This window comes from Lepisosteus oculatus, chromosome 14 (assembly GCF_040954835.1).
Source record: "Lepisosteus oculatus isolate fLepOcu1 chromosome 14, fLepOcu1.hap2, whole genome shotgun sequence".
NCBI classification, from domain to species: Eukaryota; Metazoa; Chordata; class Actinopteri; order Semionotiformes; family Lepisosteidae; genus Lepisosteus; species Lepisosteus oculatus.
In genome coordinates this window covers 28525518-28552520 of record NC_090709.1, presented here as the reverse complement: position 1 = coordinate 28552520, position 27003 = coordinate 28525518, and the positions used below count along the sequence as shown (strand labels likewise).

At 42.0% G+C, this 27003-nt stretch overlaps 1 protein-coding gene and 1 pseudogene across 1 annotated transcript in view; both read right to left on the bottom strand.

Annotated features, from left to right (window-relative positions):
* LOC107076200 (antigen WC1.1-like) overlaps positions 1-27003 on the bottom strand; it is a 455354-nt gene that overhangs the window by 64600 nt on the left and 363751 nt on the right. The gene's annotated exons all lie outside the window — the stretch shown is intronic.
* On the bottom strand, positions 7991-15329 carry LOC102685782 (tripartite motif-containing protein 16-like; annotated as a pseudogene).

The window sequence follows — 27003 nt, the reverse complement described above, 5'->3', positions numbered from 1 at the left end:
TTTCTTGGAAAAATGTCTTTTATGTAAACCATGTTTGCTATTTATTCATTCAGGGCTAAAATATGTTCATTGTATTCTAATGAAAGAAGGGTTCCTTTCGCCGTAGTCGGGAGCCTAGCCTTTAACTAGTAAGTACTGTACTTACTGGGTTTTTGAGGGGGGGGGGGAGTGTCTTTCGCTGGAAATCTCGCCTCCTACTTTGAAAATACCCGTGAGACCGGTTCAATTCGTCGCAGCCAGCACTCCTGCAGAGAGGGGGGTTGTACTTGCAGTGTATGCAGTACACGCGTTATGCTCTTCGTTAATGTCTAAGCCGGAACATATCATTATATCTCATTTTGTATTTCTTAAAAAAAATCGTTTTCCCAGCCTAACAGTATTGTTTTTAACCTGTAAATTTGCTGGACAGAGAGGTGAACATTATTACACAGAAGACAAAGATAGCGATTTACGTTGCATTGTGTATCGTGCTGCTTTAATACAGTTTTAAATAATTGGAAGTCTAAACAGTATCAGCTTTATTTATGGGTTTTAAATAAAGGTGATTTAAACGCGATTTAAATCAATATAAATGTTTATATTGTAACGCATAGGTGACTATTCATTGTTATTAAAATGACTTAAATTCGATCATGTTGTGATATTTAGAAATATACATTTGTTTGGTGCGAGTGAAGTTTTATTTAATCTCTGAGCCATACTGATTCTTCTGGAAGCCAGTTTCCGCCAGGGAGTAAAAAAAAAACACACTATGGTATTCTCTCCAATGCAGTGCAGTTAAAAACATACCTCTGATGCTGCTCCTAAATGAATATCGTTTATGACCATCAGAAGCTTTATGCTCCTTTTCTTTTTTCCAGTGGATTGAACAGGGAGAGGCATTTCATGATGTACTTTTCACTGATGAAACAACAGTGGCTCTGGAACAGTTTTCAACCATGTCGTTTTATAAAAAGGGGAGATATGTACACGTTACTGAAGCTAAAAGTTTAGCCTTTGTCACTAATGTAAACACTAAATAAAGACGTATAGAAATCCCTACGTTACAGACTGTATATGGCTGGTATTGGTAGTTTAAAGAAAAAATACACACCAGTATTCCACTTTCTCCCTAAACATTTTAAGCATCAGAGTCTTACATGTGGTTATTTATTGCATAATTTAATTTTGAAAGCCACTGAGACATCAGGTACTACTGTTGTATTTATGAAAAAGAAACAAAACAAAAAACATACTAACAACTGTGCCATCCTACTCCTTAGTTAATACATTTTATTATTCATAAACAGTTAACATTGTTAGCAAAATATTTTGAATTATATTTAACCCTATTTTTTCTTTAGTTTTGTATTTAACTTATTATATGATAGTCAGACTTAATGTATATTTGAACAATGAAATGAAAATATATTTTTACAAGATTTTACATTAAGCACTTAAAATTAATATGGTTAATAAAAGTAAACTGTAACATGCTGTAACAAGATCGGTTAAACTGCGAAGAAAATGCTTTCAGAGAAAATGTTTCAGGTGTGAAGAACATAGATCTCTAATGCAATTTCAACCAAACCTGTTCCCACACACCCTGCCCCCACTACCATTAGAATATACACAAACATTTTAGCGTTTCATTCTGAGCAGAAGACCCTCACACCTGAAGAGTGCTGGCTGTGACGAATTAAACCGGTCTAACTGGCTTCAATCACAGACCATGTGACATGGGACTCAGTAAACTAACAGCGCCACTGGATTTGATAATACCTAACCAAAATCCGCAATATGGAAACAGAACCTGTGTGATTGTTGATAGATGATGTACTCGTAACATTTTTTCTAGACGAACTACAACATTTAAAAAATGACTTGTATGTACTTGATATCTCTAATCAATCCACGGGTCCCAGCACAAAACGAAAGTAAAATGCATACCGTTTCGCGCTTCTTATTAGTTGCTCAAAAGTAATTTGACCGTATGAAATGCATAATATAAACCTAGAAACATATACGTGAGCAGTACTTAAGCACTGTAGTATCGGTGTTAAGACATACCTCTCAAATACTGTAAATCAAGTTAAGAATATCTCAAGACCGATTCTGGTCGTAATGAAACCATGTTTCGTGTATGTTTTCTTTTTCATCTTGAAATAACTCATTTCTAAATACCTTTTTCACTGTTAACATCTTGCAGCAACTTTGCGAGCAAAATATACACTCTGACAGTTCATCCTGCTACCAACATTAAATAAAACAAATCTTAAGATTTCTATATTTATGTCTTTATTTAGTGGTTTCATTAGTGACAAAGGCTAAACTTTCTTGGAAAAATGTATTTTATGTGTTGCAGAAAAAACTGACTTGCTTTAACAAAATATGTTTACAAATCCTTTCACCTGGCATTTTCGTAGTTAGAAATTATGGAACGCTCTGTTAAAAGCAAGGGAGTTTTTATGTCCGTTGCAGTTCTTTTGCAACATGAATATAATTATATCGTTATTAATTTCTTGAGATACGCGATTCCATATTATATTCCCTTTTAATCAAATTCTAAAAGTATGCTTGTTGACTCCGGTATCACGTTAGTTAAAGACTTCGAAGCTTACAATGTTTAGGGAGAAATGGAATACTGGTGTGTATTTTTCCTTGTGATATTTTAAGCTCTAGTTGAATGATAGGTGTCGCATTTTAAATCATTTTCGTAGTTAGAAATTATGAAACGCCCTGTTAAAAGCAAGGAAGTTTTTATGCCCGTTGAAGTAAAACAAAATGCCTGACAAAGTATGGCTTGGACAGATTCCAAGTGCTTGTACAAATGTGCTAAAGAAATTATACTTTGAGTATACAGCTTGTCCAAAGTCATCCATTATTAATACTATTAGTAATATCTTCGGTAAAGGCTTTGATGCATAAATATTTCTGATAAAGGTAGGTTGTGTACTTTTGTCCAACTGAGCAATCTTGCTTTCATAAAATATACCAACATTTTAATGACTGAAGATTAACATGCTGTAATACACTGTTCAAAATTAAAGGCTCAAATGCTGTACATGAGAGGTTAAGCTCCCCCTGGCGGTTTTACAAGGTGACGCCGGATAGTTTCCGGCAGAGCGTCAAATGACGCGCGATTAACCACGTGACACTGCGTGACACTGCGTGATACCGCGACACGCCCACCGGGGTATGCCGCAAAATAACGCACCCATTTTGAATGGCTGCATCTGTATCACCTCCGACATCCTACATCATATATCTAGTCTAAAAGTTCCATTACTGGAGCAACATTTCCAGAAAGAAACAGAAAGATACATCAGGTTTTGTGAGTAAGATATCTAGTACAGGAAAGTGCTTGATCCACCAAGACCACAACCATCACAGAGTAAAATATTATGTTTTATTCTTCACATTCATTCCTAATCTGGATAGGACAGAGACAATCCACACTGCCCCACACACTCATCTTCCACCTCATGCTTTTTCTTTTTGGCGCCTGTAATATAAACAATGCTGCTACTCACACTGGCAACCCACTAAAGCTAAGCAGTTGTGAGCCTGGTCAGTACCTGGGAAAAGGTTGGGGAAAGGTTGCTGCTGGAAGAGGTGTTAGTGGGGCCAACAGGGGGTGCTCAACCTGCAGTCCATGTGAGTCCTAATGCCCAAGTATAGTGACAGTGAGACATTAAATCGAGGTCCTGACTCTCTGTGGTCATTAAAAACCCCAGGGCGTCTCTCGAAAAGAGTAAGGGTGTAACCCTGGAGTCCTGGCAAAATTTCCCATTGGCCCTTACCAACCATGGCCTCCTAATAATTCCCATCTATTAATTGGCTTCATTACTCTGCTCTCCTCCTCACTGATAACTGAGGAGTCAATGTTATTCAGGTCAATATGTCCTTGCCTTCCCAAACATCACAGCTTTTATCTCAACATCAAGTCCCTTACCAAATACCGTGAACTAATAAAAACACTAACAATTCTTTCTATTTGCCAAAATGTTCAGATTATTTCTACTTTTATGTTTCCCCTTTTCCTTGAATATTCCTGATACTTCTACAGGTTGGACGTTTATTCTTTCAAAGATGACGTTCATTATGCCCTTAAATGTTATGGTTCCATCATGTCGCCACCAGAGGGCACTGCAATCTCCCTTTGCTACTCCAGCTGCACAGCAGACCCACAGACTAAGCAGATGTCTGTACCCGATCTACATGTTTGTTGTGCCATGCTCTTGGTGTTTCGTTTTTCTCCCTGCATTCCTTACCTGGTTTTAGACTTTGGCATTTTTCTTGACTTTGTTATTGGTTTCTGTTCAATTGTTGACTTCCTGGATTATTTTCCTGGTTCTGGACTTTTTATTTGTTTCTAGGAGTCGGTTGCAGATTGTGTTTTATTCTCCTCATTTACATTTCTTTGATAGCTGGAACCTGGATGTGGTCCATTCCTTGAATATCTGAGCTGTTGGGCACCCTTTCTAGCAAATAGGAGAAAGATGTGTTAAAGTCCCAAAATTTGCTCTTTTGGGCTGTTCCATGTCAGCACAATTGGAACTCATTTGCCACTGCCCACTGTAAAATCCCCAACCCTACTAGGACCGTAGGCCTTTTCAAGACTCCGAGAGAGGCTGCTGAGCATGATTTCCCCACAACTCCGGCAGAATTTATGATTCTTTTTCACTGTTCACGTGTCAACACTTAGGTCCTGGACTTCCACCAAATTCACTCTGCAGTCTTGGGACCAATCAGGCTTACAGGAGCGAGACAGGCAGGGTGCCTGACATCAGTCTAGAGAATCACCCTCAGACCTTGATGCAACTGGAATGCCTTTTGTTTTCTGGGCAGGAAGACAATGACATGATCGCATATAATGGTATATACTGGTACACACTGACTGACACACTCAGTGACTGACACACTGACTGACACTGACTGGCAGAACTCCTGACTGACACACTCCCTGACACACTGACTGGCATTTCTACTGATTGACACACTCCCTGACACACTGACCGGAAGAACTACAGAAACTACAGAGTGATACACTGATTGACACACTAACATTCCTTCTTTGGCTACTGGGCTTTTTTGTTTACTTTTTGGCCTAAATAATTAATTTTCAAACTTTGGCAAATAATTCAATTTTCAGCCCCCAAAACCATTTTTCCACATAACTTTGGAATTAATTTGAATCCTTTAAACATGTCCTGAATTTGAATCCTTTTCCGAATGGTCATCTTCCCCTTCTGGCCAGTTGTGCAGTGTCTGGGATATTGTTGCATGCACACTGGCTCTGGCTGGGCTATAAAAGTCTAAATCGTTTTCCAAATTGCTATTGGCCTCTTGGTGTGGTCTCATTTTGGCTCCTTCAGTGTGGAGGGTCCGTCTGATGGAGGCAAACTAAGGCAGAGTGTATGACCATTGCCACTCTACATGCCTTGATCATCTTCACCATGTCTTCCTGTAAGTGATCAAGGTCTTTGGAAAAAAAAATATCCCCATCTACTGAGCCGAGCTTTTTCCCCAAGCTTTTGAAAGCTCCTTGGTACTCCTGGATGAATCTCTACCAAGAAGAGAAAGCCAACATAGGCCACAGTCAACAACTGTAGAACAAACATTTCGAACAACATTAACAAGACCCAAGCCTCCTTCCTCGAGCTCACTCCAAAATCCACAGCTCATTCACTCTGGTTTACACCCCTGCCTCTGCAATCTGCTGCCCCCTCCTGGTCCATCTGTGTCACTAATCCCGTCTCCGTCTCCGTCTCATCTCATCTTCTGTCAAACCCCAGCTTTGCGATTTTTAGCCATTGTTTTAAGTTCATTTGTTAAAAGGCAATTTTAGGAATTATAAAGTTCGCCCTAAACCTTTTTCATACATAGTTTCTGTAAAATCAACCTTTCCTATTCTCTATTAATAACTACAAATAAGTTTGAATTTTGCAGTCCATAAGAGCTAGCCTCAGTGATCTGGCTACATTACCCTCTAATCTTGTACAATTTGGCTTACATCACAAACCTGGTGAAGAAATTGCTCACTTCCAGCCCCGATTTGATTTGCAGTGGGACTTGCAGTGTGTCACCAATGGGTGCGCTCCACATCAGGGGTGAGTAACGATGAGTATTGGCATAGGTGAATGTAAGCAATTATCATATGGAATTATAACACTATATTAAAAAAAAATTTACATCCCTGGGTGGGCTCAAACCACAACCTTTCAGTTAACTGACAAGCGCGGGCAAACCTATTGCGCCACAGAGACAGATTTTTTTTTGCTAGCGGAAATTATCGTCTTCAAGGTGTATTAATTAGATTTCAATTTTTTTAAATCAAAATGTGCATTTTGGTCTGATTTTTACACATACGGGGATGTTAGCACAGTATTCAAGAAGGTGAAGAAATAAATGTTTGACTGCTGGCTCCACACCGAAGAGAACAATAAAATCGTTACTGGAAACTACAAGTTAGAATTTAGCTGGTTTGATAGAAGCGATTATGGCGATTTGCATCGTTCTCTCAAAAGCATAACTGTATAATCAGAATCTTGACAAATACTACTGGCCTGGAATGTCTTGCGATTTTGAAAAATTGGCAGGTTTTATAATTTATTGAAATTGATTTTGTCTCATGTTTAATTGAAATTGTCTTCATGAAATATATTTATTTGTTAAAAATGCTCTGATGTATATTTGCAGGTTTCGCAATGCCCCAAATTTCAGTCAAGGAAGATCCTTATAAAGCAAGATACAACATGCTCTCTAATAGAGGCCTCTTGACTTCATTCATTAATTCATACTGTATGTACTCTGTTTACATTCTCACTACTGTCAGTCACTACTTTCTGTACAGATGCTTGCTAACATTTCCTTTTCAGTTGTTTGCCAATTTTGGGAGCATATCATATCAGCATGGATTCCAACAATTACTGCTGAATTTGTGTGCAGAGTGAAAGCAATAGGATGGTGACACAAATGACATAACACTGGAAATGTAGAATTAATTTTGACTTTAGGTCAAAGCAGGATTAACGGATCCATAATGCAATTATTGAAAGACTCAAGGAGAAGGTTGAAATGTGCAATGTTGCCATTGAGTTCTGGATGTGAATTTGTGAATGAGGTATTTGTTTTGTTACTTTCCAAATAATAACTGAATTGAAATAATTGTGGCATTTTGACATATTTTACTCCCATTTTTTTAAATAAGCATTGTGAATATGCTGAACGTGAGTACCTTTGTGTTCTTTTAACATGTAAAGGTTAACACAGTTCTCTGCAGTTTGCTAGACATTAAAAATCTGCTCCATTTCACCCACAGACCAGATGAATGAGAGAATGAATGGCACAATTCAGTTACATTAAAACAGTCCTTGGTTACACACAAATCAGTTAATAATATATTAATATTATGTTTTTTATGTGTGATGTTAATGAACAATGAACCAGTGATCTTTGCACTATAAGCTCATAATACAACACAGCCTTTACTGGACCAGCAGTCTCTATACTGTAGGATTACAAACTTACACCATCCAGAATGGACCAGTGATCTCTGGACTGTAGGGTTACAATATGACACAGCCCAGACTGGAGCAGTGGTTTCTGGACTGTAGGGTTACAATTCGATTGAGCCCTAAAGCTCAATAAATCTCAATCCACCATGTCAGTTACAATAAATTAATCAATTTATTTATCACCCATACCAACATTTATAGATAAGTTTACAACACAATGTCCTCCTCGCAGGTCTTACTGACTGGGCAGGATGTGAAAATAAGACTGGAATCTGAGTCTGCAGCTCTGAACTGATGCTGCAGAGGTGGTGGAACTGACCCCCAGGTTCAGGACTCCTGGATGGAGCAGATGTTCAGGAGGCACTGTCCCAGTGTTGCTGCATCATAGGGGCTTCTTCGCCACACAGACCCAGAAAGTCATTCCTGTCAGGTCAGGGCACTGATACTGTCACATCCTGCACTTGCCCTCACCCTCGCTAAACCCCATTACATTCCCAAACCTATTGTTTCACGCTCTCATTCCTAACTGAACCCATCACATCACTTTTCACTTTTGATCTCACCTTTCGGCTATGCACAGGTTCTTAGGAGAACTACCTGCCGGATCCCTGACAGATAGAGCAGGATAAGATTTATTGTTAATTGATCAGACAGCGTTTCAGAGCTCTGGCTGACATTAGGACAGGGTCTATTCCAGCTGACACAGGGTCACAGAGCTTGTCACCACAAACCCAGGATAGAGGGGTTCAGAGAATGAGGTCTGGACTCTGTGCAGGAGGGTCACTGTGTCTCCAGAGATGCTATAAAATGAGAGAGTTCCTGCCCTGTGATGCACATACACTCCTATTCTGGAGGAGGGAGGGTCAGTTACTGCGGTTCTCACATTGTTGTGCCAGAAAGAGCAACTTGAGCCAGAGCAGCACAAACTCCAGGACTGGTCATTGCGCCCAAGAACACAGTCAAAGCCCCCTTTCCTGCTGATTCCTTTGTAGGTGACGCCTATAAAAGCCCCTGTCCCTCTCCACTCCACCTCCCAGTAACAGCGAGTCCCAAACAGCCCTTCTCTGCACAGCACTTGTCTCCAGCTGTCAAATCTCTCGGGGTGATCAGGATATTTCTGGCCCTTGTCACTCCAGGTCACCTTCCTGCTCCCATCAGACAGATAGAGATGTGTATTGACTGTGTTGGGGTCCAGCGTGAGCTGGGAGGAATCTGATTGGACAGAAGAGGAGAGTCAGAGGACACACAGGCAGAACAGAATCCCTGAGCAGATCTCATCTAAAGTCCAGCCCCCACAGCCCAGTAAGATACACCCTGGGGTTTTTGATTGGAAAGAAGAAGACGGTCAGAGATAGACAGGCAGAACAGACATACATCTCCTGAGACTCATGAGTAAATGCTGAGTTCCTGAACCCTGTGACTGTTTTTGGTTGTTTTTCACAAGCTTTTTCTCTCACACTTGGAAAATAATAGTACCACACACAATTTCAGCAAACTGCACTGTCTCAAATAAGATGTGTGTCAATGCGTCCATTTGTATCAGTGTGTGAGTCATACTGTGTGTCAGAGTGTATGTGAGAGTGTGCATCAGTGTGTGTATCAATGTGTGTGTATCATTGTGTGTATCAGTCTGTCAGAGTATGTATCAGTGTGTGTATTCTTTCAACGTTAGTTGACTGAGAAGATTTTAGATTTTAGATAAGGTTTGTGACACTTGGAACAATAAACACTTCTCACTTCAAAGTAGAGAGGATGTTTTCTGAGGTCTGGAGTAGAAACAATTTTAAAATTTACCTTAGTACCTAGGTAAGGGCTGGATTAACGATTGTCAAGGAGCAGTATAGAACACAATATAAGATTACATTAAGATCACAGAAAAAAGGGGGGGAGAAACAAGGAGACGATAGAGGAGTCCGCAGGAGTTGGGACTTGAAACTTGCGCCAGGCGAGAGCCCCTATTTCATGATCATCCAAACCAAACCTGACTGGAGCTGAGAATTTGAACCTTGTTAGAGAGAGCACGCTAATCTGTGTTTTTAGGGAACTTGGGTTTCCTGGGTAAAGGATATGTCACGCCCTCTGCAGCCAGAGGGCGCTCCTTCTCTGTCCTGTCCCTAGTTTCCGGTCTGCTGTCCTTCCTGTCCCTCTCTTTCCCTTGGGCTATATATTTCCGGGTCTTGCACTCTGTCCTGGCTCAGCATTGACGTTCGGATGTCCTGAGACCCGCCTAGCACCAGGGCGCCCCACGTCCGCTCCCTGAGGGCATAGGTTTCTATACGGCATTCCTGAACTCTTTGCACTAATGAGCCCGGGCCTTTTACCCATCTCGCCGCAACGCATATGGGTCTTTTTCCGCTCTCCTGCTCCCCACGGTTAGTCCCTTTGGACGTCCGTGACAAGATACTTCAATTAGAAACGTCTTTTTTGCTTACGGTGCATGTTTATGGATAGGGATATAGGCTCCCGTTTATTTGGTGGCTTCCAGGGTGCAATGAGAGAGAGATTTAACTGCAGGTTGCTTTGTATTTAGTTAGAAGGCAACTCATCTCTTATGTGGCCTCTGTAGGCATATTAAGAGTTTAATGTTTAGTAGCAGTCTGGGGCTTTCTGGGTGACGAGAATGTTAGGCCTCTGAAACGCTTTTTTTGTAAATACTGTACGTACAGCAGCGTGTGTGCTGTATGTTTTGTTGTGTGTAGTGTAGTTTGTGTCTTGTGTCATTGTAATAAATATTTGTTTTAACCAAGTGTGCCTGGATTATTACTCCTCTCAACAAAGCTGTGTCAGAGGACAAAGAATACACATGCCTCTAATTATACCAGCCACTTGGGTATATTTCTAGAAATCACTTACAAGTTGAATAGTTATTTCATTTTTTGACTAAACCGCTCGGTCAAATCCTGATTTTCACCATTTCCTTACTCCCCATATGGAACAGTATCAATGTATGTGTAATATAGTGTGTATTAGTCTTTCTGAGTGTGTACCAGTGTGTGAGTGTAAGAGTGTATATTAGTCACAGAGTGTTTTGGTGTATCTCTGCTGTGTGTCAGAGCTCCAGATATCTGTCACTAGGAGATCTCAGTGACAACAGACTCACAGTGTAAAAACTCTGCTCTGCTCCGGGGTTCTGGAGTCTGCAGACTATAGACATCACTCACTGGGGAGACACAGATAGAAATTTCTCATCAGGGCAGATCTGTTGTAGAATTAAACCAGCTGGTCATGGATATGTTTTCCATCTCTTTCAGTGTCTAAAGCTTTGATTCCAGAATACATACTGTAGTTGAGAATTCATGGAGATTTGAGTCCTCTAATACTTCAGTGGGTCCTTTTGTAGTACTGGGTCAGTGGATCCTAATGTATCTGAATTGTTCTACTGTACTCTGACTGTAGCTCCTATTGTAACTGGACTGTTCTACTGGGACTGTAGCTATTATAACCTATTGTAACAGAAATGTTCTACAGTACTGGGACTATAGCTCCTATTATTAGATTATGTTTCATCACTAACCTGTTCTGGAGATCTTGACTAATTCCTTTTTGCAGATGTCTTCCAGTTGCTCTTTCAGTCCTGAGACAGCTCTCCTCACAGCTTCAGTACAGAAGTGTGGACTGACAGGAATGATAGGGGAGTCTCCAGCTCCAGGAGAGACACAGAGAGACTGGACAGCCTACAGCAGGGAAGATAGAGAGGAGTTTACAGTCAAACCCCAATAGGCTATGACACACATTCTGGAGGAGAAGCCAGAAGTAGCTCCATTGGAGAGCTCTGTGCCAAAGACATCTTTCTTTACTGCAGAGTCCTAGAGCAGTGATGTTACCTGGAGAAAAAGGATGTGATCCTCTGTGTGTGAGAGCTGGTTCAGCTCAGCGTCTCTCGTCCTCAGCTCAGCGATCTCCAGCTCCAGTTGCTCTCGGAGTCTTTCAGCCTGACTCACTGCAGCCCTCTCCTGAGCTCTGATCAGCTGTGTGACCTCAGAACGAGTTCTCTCAATGGAGCGGATCAGCTCAGTGAAGATCCTGTCAGTGTCCAGCACTGCTGTGTGTGCAGAGCTCTGAATGAGGAGACACAGGAATTGTTAGCATTATTACAGAGGAAAACACTCCAACTGAAGACAGAAAAGATGTCCCTCTATCCCTGATCACAGGAAGAATTTAAACTTCTCATGTCACACTCACAGTCCCGATAGTCATTGAGGTAAGATACTGATGCAGTGTCAGGGTTTCAGGCAGAATGGAGAACATCAGTATGTCCTCACATTTAGGTATCAGTGTGAATTAGGCTCCTCAGAACTAAAACTTGTTCCAGTCGCTGGTTGACTGGATTCCATCTCTACATGACCACTATACTGGATGTTCTAAATTAGATTTGTTGGGTGTATTAAGAGATATAATATTATCACATGTCGCCAGTAGCTACTGTATATCACCCTGCAGCTCTCAACTGGCAGCCCACTGAAGCTCAGCAGGGCTGAGCTGGGTCAGTACCTGGATTGGAGACCTCCTGAGAAGCTATGGTTGCCAACTGGGGGTGCCCACACTGCGGTCTGCGGGGACACAATACTGTAGTGGGCGCCGTCTTTCAGATGAGACTCTAAATCAAGGTCCTGACTCTCAGTGGTCATTAAAGATCCCCGGGCATTTCTCACTAAGAGTAGGGTGTTATCCTGGTGTCCGGGCCAAATTTCCCCCCCTTGGCCTTTACCGTGGCCTCCAAATTGTCCCCATGTTTGATTGGCTTCCACTTGCCCTGAGATAGACTGGCACCCTGCCTTATGCTTGTTGCTTGCTGGGTAGGCTCTGGCTTCCCGCGACACCATAGGGTATAAAGCGGTTTGGCAAATGACATAACAATATTGACACATAATGCCACTGTGTTTCCAAGGAGTACTGGTTTGTCCAGTGGCCAGCTATGGAAATGAGCTTCAATCTTGTCAATACCCACTCTGAGTGACTCCACAGCCTGGTTCAGCTTCTGCAGCTCCCTCTCTCTCTCCTGGAGCCTCTGCTGGGTTTGTGTCAGTAGCTGCTTCTGTGGAGAAATGCAGACTCTCAGGACATTTCTCTCCCCACTCTCAGCACAGATACATTGTCTACAAGACACTGAACAGTGTAATGAGTAAAATACAACTGCACAGTCCTGAGATATTGCTACCGTAGTACATACATTTTCAGGCCGGATCAATGTACATGATTGATAAATCATGATTATTCAGATCACAATCTGTATTCTTCTTACTTTTTTTTTCCTAAACACATATTGATTCATATTTTATGTACTTTCATATATTACATTTCTCAAAACACAAGCGAGAAGATGGATTTACCCTGAAACAATTAAAGCAAACAGTCCATTAAACACAAGATTGACTGGAATGTCCTCAAGATTACTGATGCATGCCTATCCTTTTGATCCGTCCTCTGAGCATTTGGAAAAGAGAGGAAATGATTCTTGGAGCTGACATTTCCAGATGCACCCTAGTGAATAACTCCATCTCTCGCAGCTCCTGTGCTGAATTTCTAAGGACAGTGAATCTGTCTTTCTTCAAAGTTCTGCAAGCCTGTTGTTTCCCTGCTATTGTGAGATGAGGAGCTCTTTGACCCCAGCTGAAGCTCATGAAGGTGGTTGAGGATTTTGTTCTTAATTGTGAGTCCAGCTCCATCAGTCTAACGTTCTGCCTCTGATTCAGCATTCCTGAAGCGGCTTATCTCAAGCTTGTAGTGTTACTCTCAGAGTGGTGATATTGATGTCCTACATCCTGTCCTCTATTCTATGGTCACAAATGCAGTTTACTGTTATGGGTTGTCACTGTATGGACAGCTCATGAGGGTCCTGATGTTCCAGGTCTCACATTATGATTGATACTTCTGTGTTTTACGTTCACAGTAAGATCTTACTGGGCTCTTTTTTCCTTCCTCAACAGGGGTGAGCAATGTTAACATTGTTAAACATAAAAATACACTCTGTCTCTGCCCAGATACCTGACAACCCAGAAACCTGACCAGGACCAGGAACTTCCAGACATCACTGTTCTGATCCCTGAAGGATGTGGAGGATGTGCTGGGGGTGGAAGAGGTCTGTGTGACATCTTCTGTGGTAGAGAGACCAGCTTCCTCACCTGTTTATGTAACGACACCATGATCAAGTGGCATGGAGACCAGTAGACTGGAGGTCTCTTTCAGATACAGCCTTTGCCCATCGGAACAGCAGCTGAGACATTCCAGGTGGTTCATCTTCCTCTGTCTGTTCTGCTATTTAGGATATGGCAATCAGAGCCCAGTTTTTGGCATATGAAGGCAACAGGAATCCTAGCAGGACAGAACAGTTTGTCCTCACACCAACCTGTGTATACTAACCCCAGATCACTCACTGTCCAGGTTCCACAGAGAGGAGGATGAAATTTGCCATCCATTAATCTCTTCAGTGACACAATTATCTGAATAACTGGCAGAGCACTGATTTGCTAATCTGTGACTTCAGACCATAAGGAATTCATGAAGAGCTGCCCCAGTTGTTCCAGTCAAGGTTATTGTGATGAGCCTGTCCGTGTAAGAATTTCAGATCTCTGTGGACATGGATTGAGCTAAGAAACACCTGGATAACTTTGGACAAAACAAAACGATATGACATAGTTGAGAGTTGTACAGACATTCCCTAATTGTTAAACAGTATCTGGAAATACAGTATATATTAACCTTCTAGTCATCTCTGTTACTAATGTAGATAATTAAGGATAAAAAAAACATGTAAATGAATAAGAATGTTGATTCTACATCTTGTGATGATGTGTCTTCATCCATTTGTGTCACTTAATTTCTAGTGCATTTATAGGAGTGAAAGGTGAGTACAGAGCTGTCAGTCACTGCTGTGTTCACTGTTCAGTCCAGTAAATGAACAGGAGTTCACAGGATTACAGAGCTGAACCAGGTGTGTTGCATTCCATTCATTCCAAAATAATAATGAGCAGGTGAGGCGTGTCTACAAAGCAGTCAGTCACTGCTGTAATGCTAGTATTCTATGGACTCTGAAACTGAGAAATACTTCCTTGTTCCTCTATGAACTATTACAGTGAAAACCTGTTTTTTTAATCTCCAGAACACATGGTGTGTAAAGATCAACTCACACACACCTTATCATCACACACTCCTAACACCCCTGTTTCCCCTGTACCTGAAAGCCCTCAGTAAAAAAAAGTCCTTCCTCAAAAGTTCTCAGTCCTTCCTGCTGCAGGAGAGACACTATCATGACCTCTGTGTTCATCCATTGTGCACAAATAACAGACACATTTTGTATCAGTACGGCAATAGAGCTGCAGGGGTTTTTCGTGATTCGGACACACAAGTTCATCCAGATGTCCAGTAGCATCAACCAGCGTGTGTCTCTTCAAACGGGCAACTTCATAGTGAGGTTGGAGGTGAGTCTGGCAGTAAGAGGCCAGACACATCAGGCAGGATTTCACAGCTCTCGCTTGTCTCCCAGTGCAGACAGCACACAGCACATCTCCAGGGCCAGCAGGACTGTGAGCAGGAGGAGGAGCACTGAGCCCTGTCTGCTTCAGTTTCTCCATCAGTTCAGCTAGCATGGTGTTCCTTCGCAGAACAGGTCTCTCTGCACTGGGGGCATCTGTAGACGCCAGTCTGATCATCCAGATCCCAGTGTGCCTTAATTCAGCCCATACAGTAGCTGTGCCCACAGGGAAGAGCCACTGGATCCTTCAGCAAATCCAGACACACAGAGCAGTTGAACTGGTCTTGATCCAGGAAATCTCCTGCTGTTGCCATTTTGTCATTCAGCACAAATACCACAAGGAACTAGAGAGCTGTTTCAGCAGAGGTGAAATTGAACTTTTTGTCTGAGCTCTCTTCCTGGAGATGCAGGGGGTGTGGCCTTTGTAAAGGATGTGGTTTAGAAAGGGGTCGGGTTTTGAAACCAGCACCCAGCACTCCACTATGTTGATCGCATTTAGATCCATGAAGAGAAAGTGTGCTTCTGTCCCTGCCTGGCTCTTCAGATTGTACTTGCAGATGGGCTGAGAGTCTCAGTGCCCTGCAGAGGATGACTACAGGATCAGCCAGCTGCCTGCTGGCTTGTTTCTGTCTTCTCACAGGTCATTCTCAACTACACCCCAGTGTTCTCGCCAGTTTGGCATTAAGCGGTGGCACATTCTGTGTGAAGGCAGAGCACTTGTCTAAGGGTGATGTGTTACCTTGACAACCACAGCTGGGGCAGTTAATTTTGGATGAGCCACAGCTGTGGGAGCTCTTTAGTCACACACTGAACACTTCCCCAGAGGCACCAGGTTAGTTGCCTGGGTTAGTTGCAGCTGAGAAAAGACAAATTCAAGGCTTCAACTAACAGACTCCCTCAAGGGGAGACAAGGACCGCTGCCATGGTACAATTCTGGCCATCACAGAGGACAGTCACCACCCTGGGCATGAGCTCTTCACCCCACTGCCCTCAGGCAAGACATACAAGAGCATACAGACACTTACCACTAGATTCTTCAATAGCTTCTGCCCACAAGCAATGCGATTGGCGAACACATTTGGCCATGCCCCTCGGACCACACCTACACCATCTACCTCATTACAATTTCTTATTTATTGCAAATCTGCAGTCATTTTTTACATCCGCATTGTTTGCAATCAAATTGTTTATTTGTTTACTTGTACATTGTCTGCTGTTTGTTTGTATATTGTCTTGATGCACTGCCTGCACTTTGTGTTTTACACTTTTTTTAACAATCGAGAGAGTTTCTGTAAGTAAGAATTCCATTGTACCAGTACATGTACCGGTTACATATGGCAATAAAGTTCAAGTTCATTACAGTGACAGTGTATCCTCATCAGGACAGGTTGAGTTTGAGGAAGAATTTAAGCGTTCACCTTTTTTAAAGTGTATAAGATAGTGACTAGTTGGCTTTGAAAAATGCCTTTTACCCAGCAACAGTATGAAAGAACAATTGTTAGCATATTATTAGATTTTTTTATATTAATGGTACAACTGCAGAATGTCTAGCTCATTTCAAACCTTTAATGTATATACTTCCTTTTGTCTGTATGCAAGCTAGAACTGCTTCTTAAGAAGAACGTGGTCAATTACAAAGAAATGTTTGTAGAGAGAAAATATGGAAACTTAGAATGAGCTTTCCTGTGTGAATTTGCTGTATAAAACTCATTGCATTTATCATCTCGGTGGAGAGGTTACTCACAGATCTGTATGAGAGACTGCTCTCAGATCTGCATGATTATATCCTCCCCTTGCGCATGTATAAAGGGACTCTGCTTGATCACACCTAACCTGAGTGAAGACTTTTCTTCGACAAGCTGTCAGACACCACCTGGTGTTGGGAGCTGCGAAGATGGCTTCTTTGTGTGGAGAAACATGTATAGTTTGTAGAGTCCACTGCTCTACAAAGTGAGAGGTAGGCTGCTAAAATATTTTTTCTGATTGTGGAATTGTTGTATTGGCGCTTAGCGTATGTCATTTTAATACTTGGTCTTCTTTTTAGCAAAACCCGACCCCGCCCTCTGCGACGTGTGACAGCAGCTGTCATGTGAGTTCAGATGGAGAACCTTTTAATGAAGAACTGCCTGGTGGCGGTGATGATACCTCTCTGCAAATGGTAAATATTAACGAAAAACCCTAGCTCAAAAGAGGCGTTAAATGATAGATATTTTAGGTACAGAGCATGTCTATTTATTTTGTTAAGCCTTCCTTTTCTTTTTCCTCTAATAGAATAATGAGGAGGTCGACGCATCAATCTTCAAACTACCATCGCAACTGAATGTTTCGTGTCTATGCTTGTGTGTTCGACCAAATGTTAATAAAGCTGATGCCCAACCAGGTTTAGCTAACGATGTCCCTAATGAGCCCGATGTCATGGCCCAGATTGTGAAAGCAGTAGTTTATTGCATCTTCAAGCACCGTTTAAAGGGGGTTCTGATTGATGAATGCCCGGCCTGTTTGATTGACCATCCCGGTCAGCGGGGTCACACATGCCTGTCTGTCGGCTACATAGATGGGTTTGAAGATGTGACGTTTGCCGCTTTAGAAATTTATAAGTCTCTCAGTTTAGCCCGATTTTATCGGCTGTTCTGTACACCGCCAGGTGTCTGGGTTCGTACACCATTATAAATGACACTGAGCGGGGCATAAAACAGTTGCTAAAAAATATAATTGAGGACCGCTCCCCATAAGAGCATGTACACACCATACTTGAACAGCTGGATGAAAAATTAGTAGACGGGACTTTTGATGCGTTGCAAAAGAAACACTATTCTTATTTTTACAGACGCAAAAAAAAAGATCTATGTAAAATGTGAATACAGATTTCACTCTGTTTTACAGACCCGTGTGTGCCATCGTCCGAAGAATGAAGAATTTCGAATGTATACGTCTGAATTCCTACTAAGAGTGATTTACACACTTCTCTCTACAAAGCTTGATATGCAAAACAAAGAGTCGAATGCTAATGCCCGTAAAATTGTTAAAGAGATAGATGTGTATGTCAAGAACTTGAGTGAAATTATTGCAGATCTGATGTTTTCAGATCAGAAACGGAAGCCTGGGGGGTTCTACAGTGTGTATTCCAAAATACAGTGTGGTTTGCACAGAACCTGTGGTAACACCATCCTGTTGATTACGCAGGCAAATTTTTTTGCTCTGCTAGATCGGATCGCCCAGTGTGGTTCGCAAGGCTATAGACATGGGGAGCAGAAGGGGGTTATGAATGCTTTTTCAGATGCCTCAAAGTTTCTCAGCAATGTTGGGGTGGTGGTTACCGAACGAATTTTCCGCACCAACATTTAATTGTTGAATGCAAACAGGAGCCGGTAACGCGTGTGTGCTGCGTTGTTTCAGTGTTTGAAACACCCACTGTTGAATTAAAGCGGTTCACATTTCACATGGTGTTTGTCCTGCGAGTTCATTCCGTGAGACTTTACGCAGACAGTGTGTGTGTGTGCTTACAACCCTGCTGCTTTTGATGATTATTTTGTTTATTTCTTTTGCACACTTATATGAACATTTCCATCGATTGTACAAGCACTTGGAAACTGTCGAATCCCTAGTTCATCAGGCATTTACCGGTCTGGCGCCGGTCTGTGTCTTCTAGGATATAATGCCAGCGAACTCTTGTTTTTATGTCCACTATAACTACGCTGGGCAAACGTTCCGAGGTCAAATTCTTCCAGCACGGGGGTACCTTTAAAGCGGAGACGACGGCACCGAAATTTTTTGGCGCGCCTTTAAAGCCCTGGCCAAATATGAAGACAGTACGTACAGTTATAATTCAAACGGAATTAAAAACTACACATCCCAGTTACCATGGTGGTGCTTGTGATCATTGCGTTTAACCAACGAAACAGGGCGAAAAATCAGTCACATGACTTTGGGGCAGAGTTTCGAAAGCTTAACCTATCAGCAACAAAGCAAAATTTACACGATAGGCTACCTCAAACTGTCAGTTACACGACTGTGTATGTCGCTTAAGCCACTCCTATTTGGCATTTTAGTTATGGAGGCGAGAAGACGCCCCCCCTCTCTGGGTGTCTGATTTGCCGCCATCTTTAACTGTTCGGTGTCCGAATCGGAGTAGCTACGCGTACAAAATAAAGTTAATCCCAACTACAAAACATATATTTTTGTGGTAAGAGGGCGCAAAACATCAGTATTTACTGCTATTAATTACTGTACGATTTATAGTTGAAATCTGAGCCTAGATATAAAGTTAAAATCTCGACAAAGCAATGTAGGAAATAATAATAATTAATAATAAACTTTATTTTATATAGCGTTTTAAACGAATAAGTAATTAGATTGCTCATAAACCTAATCACTTGCTTTTTCTTTTTATTTAGGCTCAGATTTCAACTATAGATCGTATTATTAATAACCATAATAACAACCAACCAACAAAAACAACCATATAAACATAATACCAACCAAAAACATAGATAACGACCACAATACAAAATCAAATATATCAAACCATTATACTCTCGCAAATTCCTCCAATTATCATAATCCCGCCCCTTATGCAAAACCAAACCCTCCTCCCATCCCAGTTTATCCTCTTTATCATCCTCAAAATCCACCTCTATTTTCAACATAAAGCATTACTGCTTACTGGGTTTTTGAGGGGGGGAGGTGTCTTTCGCTGGAAATCTCGCCTGCTTCTACTTTACGAGTACAACCCCCTCTCTTCCGGAGTGCTGGCTGTGAGGAATTAAACCGGTTTCACAGGTATTTTCAAAGTAGGAAGTACAGTGTTAACTGGTAGCTGGGCTCCTCAATGGAATCGCTTTAACATGCTAATGCGTTGGTTTAACAGTCCGGGAGTGGCAAGCTTCCAATGTCAACTCAACTCAATTGGAAGACAATGAACGTATTTTAGCCCTAAATGAATTAATAGCAAACATGGTTTACATAAAATACAATATTTCCAAGAAAGTTTATAATAATACGATCTATAGTTGAAATCTGAGCCTAAATATAAAGGAAAAGCATTTTCAGAGAGCAATCACGCTGTGTTTATGTAGAAAAAGCGATTAGGTTTATGAGCAATCTAATTACCTATTTGCTTAAAACGCTATATAAAATAAAGTTTATTTAGAGATGAATGATCAGTGTCGCAGTTTAAATAATTTTCGTAGGAGGGCTTGGACAGATTCCAAGTGCATTTTTGCAATTTACGTTGCATTGTCCAATGTGCTGATGTAATAGTTTAGTCTAAGCTTTATCAGCTTTATTTATGGGTTGCAATTTAGAAAAAGTCAAAAACCGCACTCAAAATGCAATTTAGAGCTTTCTGGCAAGAGGAGACACCCAAATTATAATGTAACATGCCACTGTTTGTGCATGAACAAAGTTATACTGCAATTTTCCTTAGATACGCGATTAAAAAAAATAAATTTTTTGAATCCCCGGCGGAACACACTCCATAAGAATCAGCGCTTTTATACAGTATATCGCCTTTAAACACGCGTTTACAATTTAAATCAAAACGCGATTCAAATCAATATAAATGTTTATTTTGTAACGCATAGGTGACTATTCATTGTTATTAAAAAGACTTAAATTCGATCATGTTGTGATATTTAGAAATATAAATTTGTTTGGTGCGAGTGAGGTTTTATTTAATCTCTGACCAAGGGAAACGTTTCATTTTTTCAAAGAAATGTTTGTTGAAAAATAAAGTCATAGTTCCATGGGATTCAATCACAGACCATGTGACATGGGAGTCAGGAAACTAACACACAGCGCCACCAGATTTGATAACGCTATAAAAACGCTATAAAATAATGTGACTAGGCACAGAACAAGTTTACAGCACAGTACAATAATAAATGCTGACCATTACTTTAGAAGCATAAATTACCTAACACTCAATTTAAACACAAGCTGTCTTTAGCCCTCTAAGCTGGTTCATACAGAAATGTAGAGATCCAGGCTCAGAACACACAGCTTCATTAGCAAATACATATGCAGGACAACTAGAGAAGACGTTTTACAGAGGATGGATTTTTAGAAACATCCCATCAGTGACATCACTGAAGTAAACTCCTTGGTACTGTAACTGTCGTGTGGATAGTTTCACAAGAATCAGACAAAGGTTTAAGCATCGCTTGTTCTAGATAAAAGTGCAAAAAAAAACCAACAACCCATAATGTACTTCTTTGCGGCTCTGTTTGCCCAAATCATATATTCACAATGTGAAATCTAGAAAATCTAGAAAATAATATTACGTAACCAAAATCCGCAATATGGAAACAGAACCTGTGTAATTGTTGATAGATGATATAGTAACATTTTTACAAGACGAACTACAACATTTAAAAAATGACTTGTATGTACTTGATATCTCTAATCAATCCACGGCGACATTGTTAAAAGCAGAGTCCCAGCACAAAACGAAACTAAAACGCATACGCGTTTCGCACTTCTTATTAGTTGCTCAAAAGTAATTTGACCGTATGAAATGCATAATATAAACCTAGAAACGTATACGTGAGCAGTATTTACGCACTGTAGTATCGGTGTTAAGACATACCTCTCAAATACTGTAAATCAAGTTAAAAATATCTCAAGACCGATTCTGGTCATAATGAAACCATGTTTCGTGTATGTTTTCTTTAAAGTACCGAGACCAGCCATATACTGTATGTTTATGTTCCAAAATTAATATCGTTTATGGCCTTCACACGCGTTGCAGTATGCTCCTATTCTTTTTATGCTCAGCTACTAAGATTTCCCTTCAGTGGTAAAATTAGATATGAATATTCAATACTTAAACGGGCACAGTTAAGACATTAAATATAAATATACATACTGTATACAGTACAGTTTTCATACGGTAATATGTTTATGTTCCTAAATCAATCTCTTTTATGAGCATGTGAAAGGCATGGTGAATCACTGTACTTTGCATGATTGGAAACAAATGCGTGATTGCGAAATGCTGTGGTGTTACTTTTACAAAGACGGTCAATGAAAAAAAGAATGTTGACCAGGGCAATACTTTGAGTTTACACTTACAGCTTGTCCAAGGTCATTCATTATTAATACTATTAGTAATATCTTCGTTAAAGACTTTGATGGCCACAGCTCAAACATGAGAGGTTGAGCTTTATTAGCTCCACCCTGCGGAAATTCCGGATACTATTATTTTGCTTGTCGTATTATAGGAGAATTTACGGTAACTAGCGGTATTTACCGGTGAAGAAAGATGTGAAGACGGGGGTTTGAATTTAATCCTTTCTGTAGGGGGTTTAGACTTCCAAGTCACAAGCAGGGGTTTATGGCAGGAAAGGGGGTTAACTGATAAGGATTGCAGATGCCAGCTAGGAACCCCCCTGGGTGTAATGTTAAACTGACCATTTGCCCAGAACATCGTAAACTGGCCAAATACCATGAACCCCCCTCTTTACCATCATACCGAGTGACGTCAGAAACGGAGAAGAAAACACTATATAACCCAAAAGTTTGTAACAGTACGGGGAACAATACTTCGGTTTTGTTGTTTCTTGCGGGAAACAAGACTTCGGCTTTATTGTTCCTTGCATGCAATAAACTCATCTGTTTCACTTCATCTCGGGATCAAGAACCTTATTTCTTCTGTTACAACAAATTTGGCGTAGTCGGCGGATGCTCCAGAAGGCGCAGAACTTCCCATCGGCAGGAGAGACGGTCAGCGCGCACATAACTAAGAGGTAAGGACTCCTCTTTTATTTAAAAGTCCCGACTCTCTCTGACCGATTGGGAAATCTCTGCTCCCTGCGAGAATCGCCCGAGATGACGGAGTAAACGTGAGTTTCTGAATTCCTCTGGCCCGGGGAAGGCACCGGTGTATGTAATGGGTTGTTTGCTGTAAGCCCAGAATTTGGTCTGGCAGGGGTTCCGCGGTATTGTGTACAGGCGTTCGAAGCTGGTGTATGCCTTAATTGCGCGTGGAGTTTTGAACGGGTTTTGGACCCTTACCGTGAAGTCAGGACTGGTGTGGGTCTTAATTGCACCCGGAGTTCTGAAGGTCAGAACTGGTTTGGGTCTTAATTGCACCCGGAGTTCTGAGGCTCTGAATCGGTGTGGGCCTTAATTGCGCCCGGGGTTCTAGAGCAAGTGGTGCATTAAATGCACGTAGTTCAGGACTGGTGTGGGTCTTAGTTGCACCCGGAGTTCTGAAGGTCAGAACTGGTGTGGGTCTTAATTGCACCCGGAGTTCTGTGGCTCGGGATCGGTGTGGGCCTTAAATGCGCCCGGGGTTCTGGAGCTGAGTGGTGCATTAAATGCACGTATAATCCAGGATTGGTGTGGGCTTTAATTACGCCCGGGGTCCTGAGATTAGCTACGCCTTGATCGTGCACAGATTGGCGTGGCGTGGTTTTTTTTGTTTTAAAGGAAGCAGGAGTGGAGGAGATATATGTATGTATGTTTTTGGTGTTTTCCTTGTTTGTGAAATACATATACACACGCACGACACTAACATAAACACACCTCATAATAAAAGAGCAAAGCATTAAGTAGCAGGATTTAAAGGACGTTGAGACCCGAGAATCGCCCTGATTGAGCTCAGTGCGTAAGTCCACCCCGGGGCAAAAGCAGCGATGCTGGCGTTCTGGGGATGGTGAATTACTGATCAAGAAAGGGGGTTTTCGAGGTCTCGTTTCTTACCTGTGAACAGTGCGGTGTAAATCCTCTCTAAAGTCTCTGAGAGGTATTTAGATCTGGAGGTAACAGACGCCCTTAGCTGAATGAATGCAGTAATGCACAGGTTTTTCCAAGTGAAAACATCCCCCTACTGAATGAGCTGTTACCTCACACACGACAAAAGTAAATCTTAAAGAAACCAAACATGTGTGCTAATTGGGTGTTTGAGAAAGTGGTGGAAGTATCTGATTACATTTCAGAAAAGTGTAAATTGACTGAAAGGGAAGAGAAATATAGGAAGAAGCTGAGTCTGTCAGAAGGAGTTTGGGGCGAAGATGCCTGTAAAAAAGCGTACGAACATTGGAACAAAAACAAAGATTTAGCTGCAGCCCTGGTGATCGGCCGACACCTGAGGTGGCAGATTAGCATGAAGGAGAAATCAGAATGGGATAGAAAAGAGAAGGAGTTCACAGAAAAAATAAAAGCGTTAAATGAGAGGAAAGATAATTTATTCGCGGCAAAAGAGGTACTAGAAAAAAAACTAAAAGAGGCAGTACAGGAGAATGAGAAATTAAAAAAGGAATTAACTCCTGGTCACGCTGCACTGGTTAATGTGCTACAGCCGGCGACTAAGTTATATCCTGCTCTCCCACAGGGGAACAAACAGGCAGGAAACGAAAATAATTGGGATCAATTCCCTCAGTGGCCATATGGAGAAGGGGGGTCTGATTGGGATAACACTTGGTATGAGTGTGATAAAGACGGATCAGGGTCTCCCCTGTTAGAGGGAGGGCGCCCGCAGGTCTGTACTCTCACTCGAAGTGGGAAAGGACTTGATGTAGCAGGGGCTGGTGCCGTTGATGACAGCGCCACTCTAACTCCGTCTCGCACCCCGCCGAGGGGGTCCGTTCTCGCACCTACCTTCCCTGAACCCCCAATACGATCAAATCCAAAACCGGAGGATATTGACCGGTGGGCTAGAGAAGTACCGCACCCAAAATTAGGGATGCAGCGAACCTGGAGTGCGCTTCAGGAATTAAAAGATACTTATGGTATCTCCCCCCTGACTGCCGCTATGATCCTCCGAAGGACAGGGGAAAAGCGTGTCGGAGAACTTAAGCAATTGTGTGAGGATAACGGCAGGGGAGGGCGATGGGAATGGGTTTGGCGATGGCTTAAACAAAATTATCCACCAAAGACAGATTGGAAAAAGATATCTGCGTGTCAGCAAAAAGAAAGCGAGGATGTGGCTGACTTCACTGACCGCTTCGTCACACTCTGGCTGGAATGCTCAGGACTGAGTGACGAAGATGATGTGAATAGCGACGCCTCTGCTGTAATTAAACAAATTTATTTGGTCTTAAGCCTGATATAGCCAAAGCCCTTCAGTTAAAAGAGCCCGAAATAGGGCAAGATACGACTAAACAATTTGAGGAAATAGTTAAAATGGCACGGCAAATCGAGAGAAATATGTATGCTAAGGTGCGGGCAATACAAACAGGGTGGACACCCCCCATACTGAAGGGTGGAGCTGGCCCTGACACCCGACTAAATCCAAAAAGCGAAATTACAACTCGGTGCCATTATTGTAAAAATTTCGGACATTGGCAAAAGAATTGCAAAAAGCGATTAGCCAGTGAGGGCAGGTTTGGAAGATACCGAGATCCCCCTTTCAATCCCTCGAATCGAGAGGGGCAAAAAAACCTGTTGTCACAATTACAGGATCTGAGCGAAGCAGACAAACGCGCTATCAGGGAGCTTTTAAACTAGGACTCCCCCTAGTGGCCTCCCTACGCCTATCTCAGGAACTGAGTGAAAAAGAGCTCAAATTACAATGCACGATTAATGGGATTCAAATGTCACTTTTATGGGACACTGGGGCTCAATTATCGTGTTTATCTGAACAGTCAGCCAAACGGTGTGGTGTCATGTTCACAGGGAAGGAGCTGGAGGCCACTGGTGTAGGGGGTAATAGAATAACACTCAGAGAAACTCAAGAACTCAAGATTAGACTAGGAGATGGGGAGGTAACATTTAATGCTGTCATGTGGGTAGGATCTACCCCAGATCTGTTGGGATGGGATGCTCTGAAATACCTACAAGGGGTTACATTAACCGTACATGAGGAGAGGGTGGAGGTAAACATCTGGTCCCTCCAAAAAGACGAACTAAAAGGGCATCCAATTTGGACTATGGATAAGGACGAATGCGGGCTTCTGGATATGGAACCCGCCACATTTACTGGGAAATCCCCGCCATACACAAAACCATATAAAATCAACAAAGAGGCGGAGGAAGGGGTTCGACCAGTAATACAAAAACTATTGACTCAAGGCATTGTACGAAAAACACATAGTACAAGCAACAGTCCAATATGGCCCGTAAAGAAAGCCAGCGGGGCATGGCGATTCACAGTTGATTACTCAAAAGCTAATCAACACATCAACCGTCTCACCCCCTTAGTAGCAGACCCCTCTGCTATTTTTCAACTACTGACCCCTGAGCACCAGGTGTTTTCAGTAATTGACATGGCTAATGGGTTCTGGTCTGTTCCTCTACACCCAGAGGTACAAGATTGGTTCGCCTTTGTTGTAGATGGAGAACAATATACTTGGACCAGGTTACCACAGGGGTTTCATAACAGCCCCACCGTGTATCACATGGCACTTCGGAGGCATCTCCGGGAGCTGCCTCAAGTGTCCTCCGTCGTTATCCAATATGTGGATGATATTTTAATCGCGTCTCCTGACGAGGAAACCCACAAGAAGGACCTCCAAATTATTCTCAACCATTTGGTTAAAAAAGGACACAAGGCTAGTTATAGCAAAGCACAGTTATGCCTAGACACCGTAATTTACTTGGGACAAAAGATTAGTCAGGGAAAAAGGGAATTGACAGAAGATCGGGCCCAGGCAATCCGAACACACCCTAGTCCCAATACGGTGAGAGAGCTCCGATCATTTCTGGGTCTGTGCAATTTCAATAGAAATTGGGTTGATGCTTTTTCTGAAAGGGCCAAACCACTTACAGACCTATTAAAGGGGGGAGGGAGGTCCCTTGATCCTATTGCTTGGAGTCCTGAAGCTGAACATGCTTTTAATGATTTAAAACAAGCTCTGTTACAGGCTCCTGCATTGGGGTTTCCTCAGACAGACCAACCATTCTACCTCTACGTAAGTGAAAAGAATGGATTTTGGACAGCTGTACTAACACAGGAACATGGGGGTAGGTACCGCCCGGTAGGGTATTACTCTGGATCCTTGGACGAGGTAGCCAGGGGCTGGGGACCATGTCTACGAGCCGTTCAGGCCGTCTGTCTAGCAGTACAGGCAGTCAATAACATAGTGCTAGATC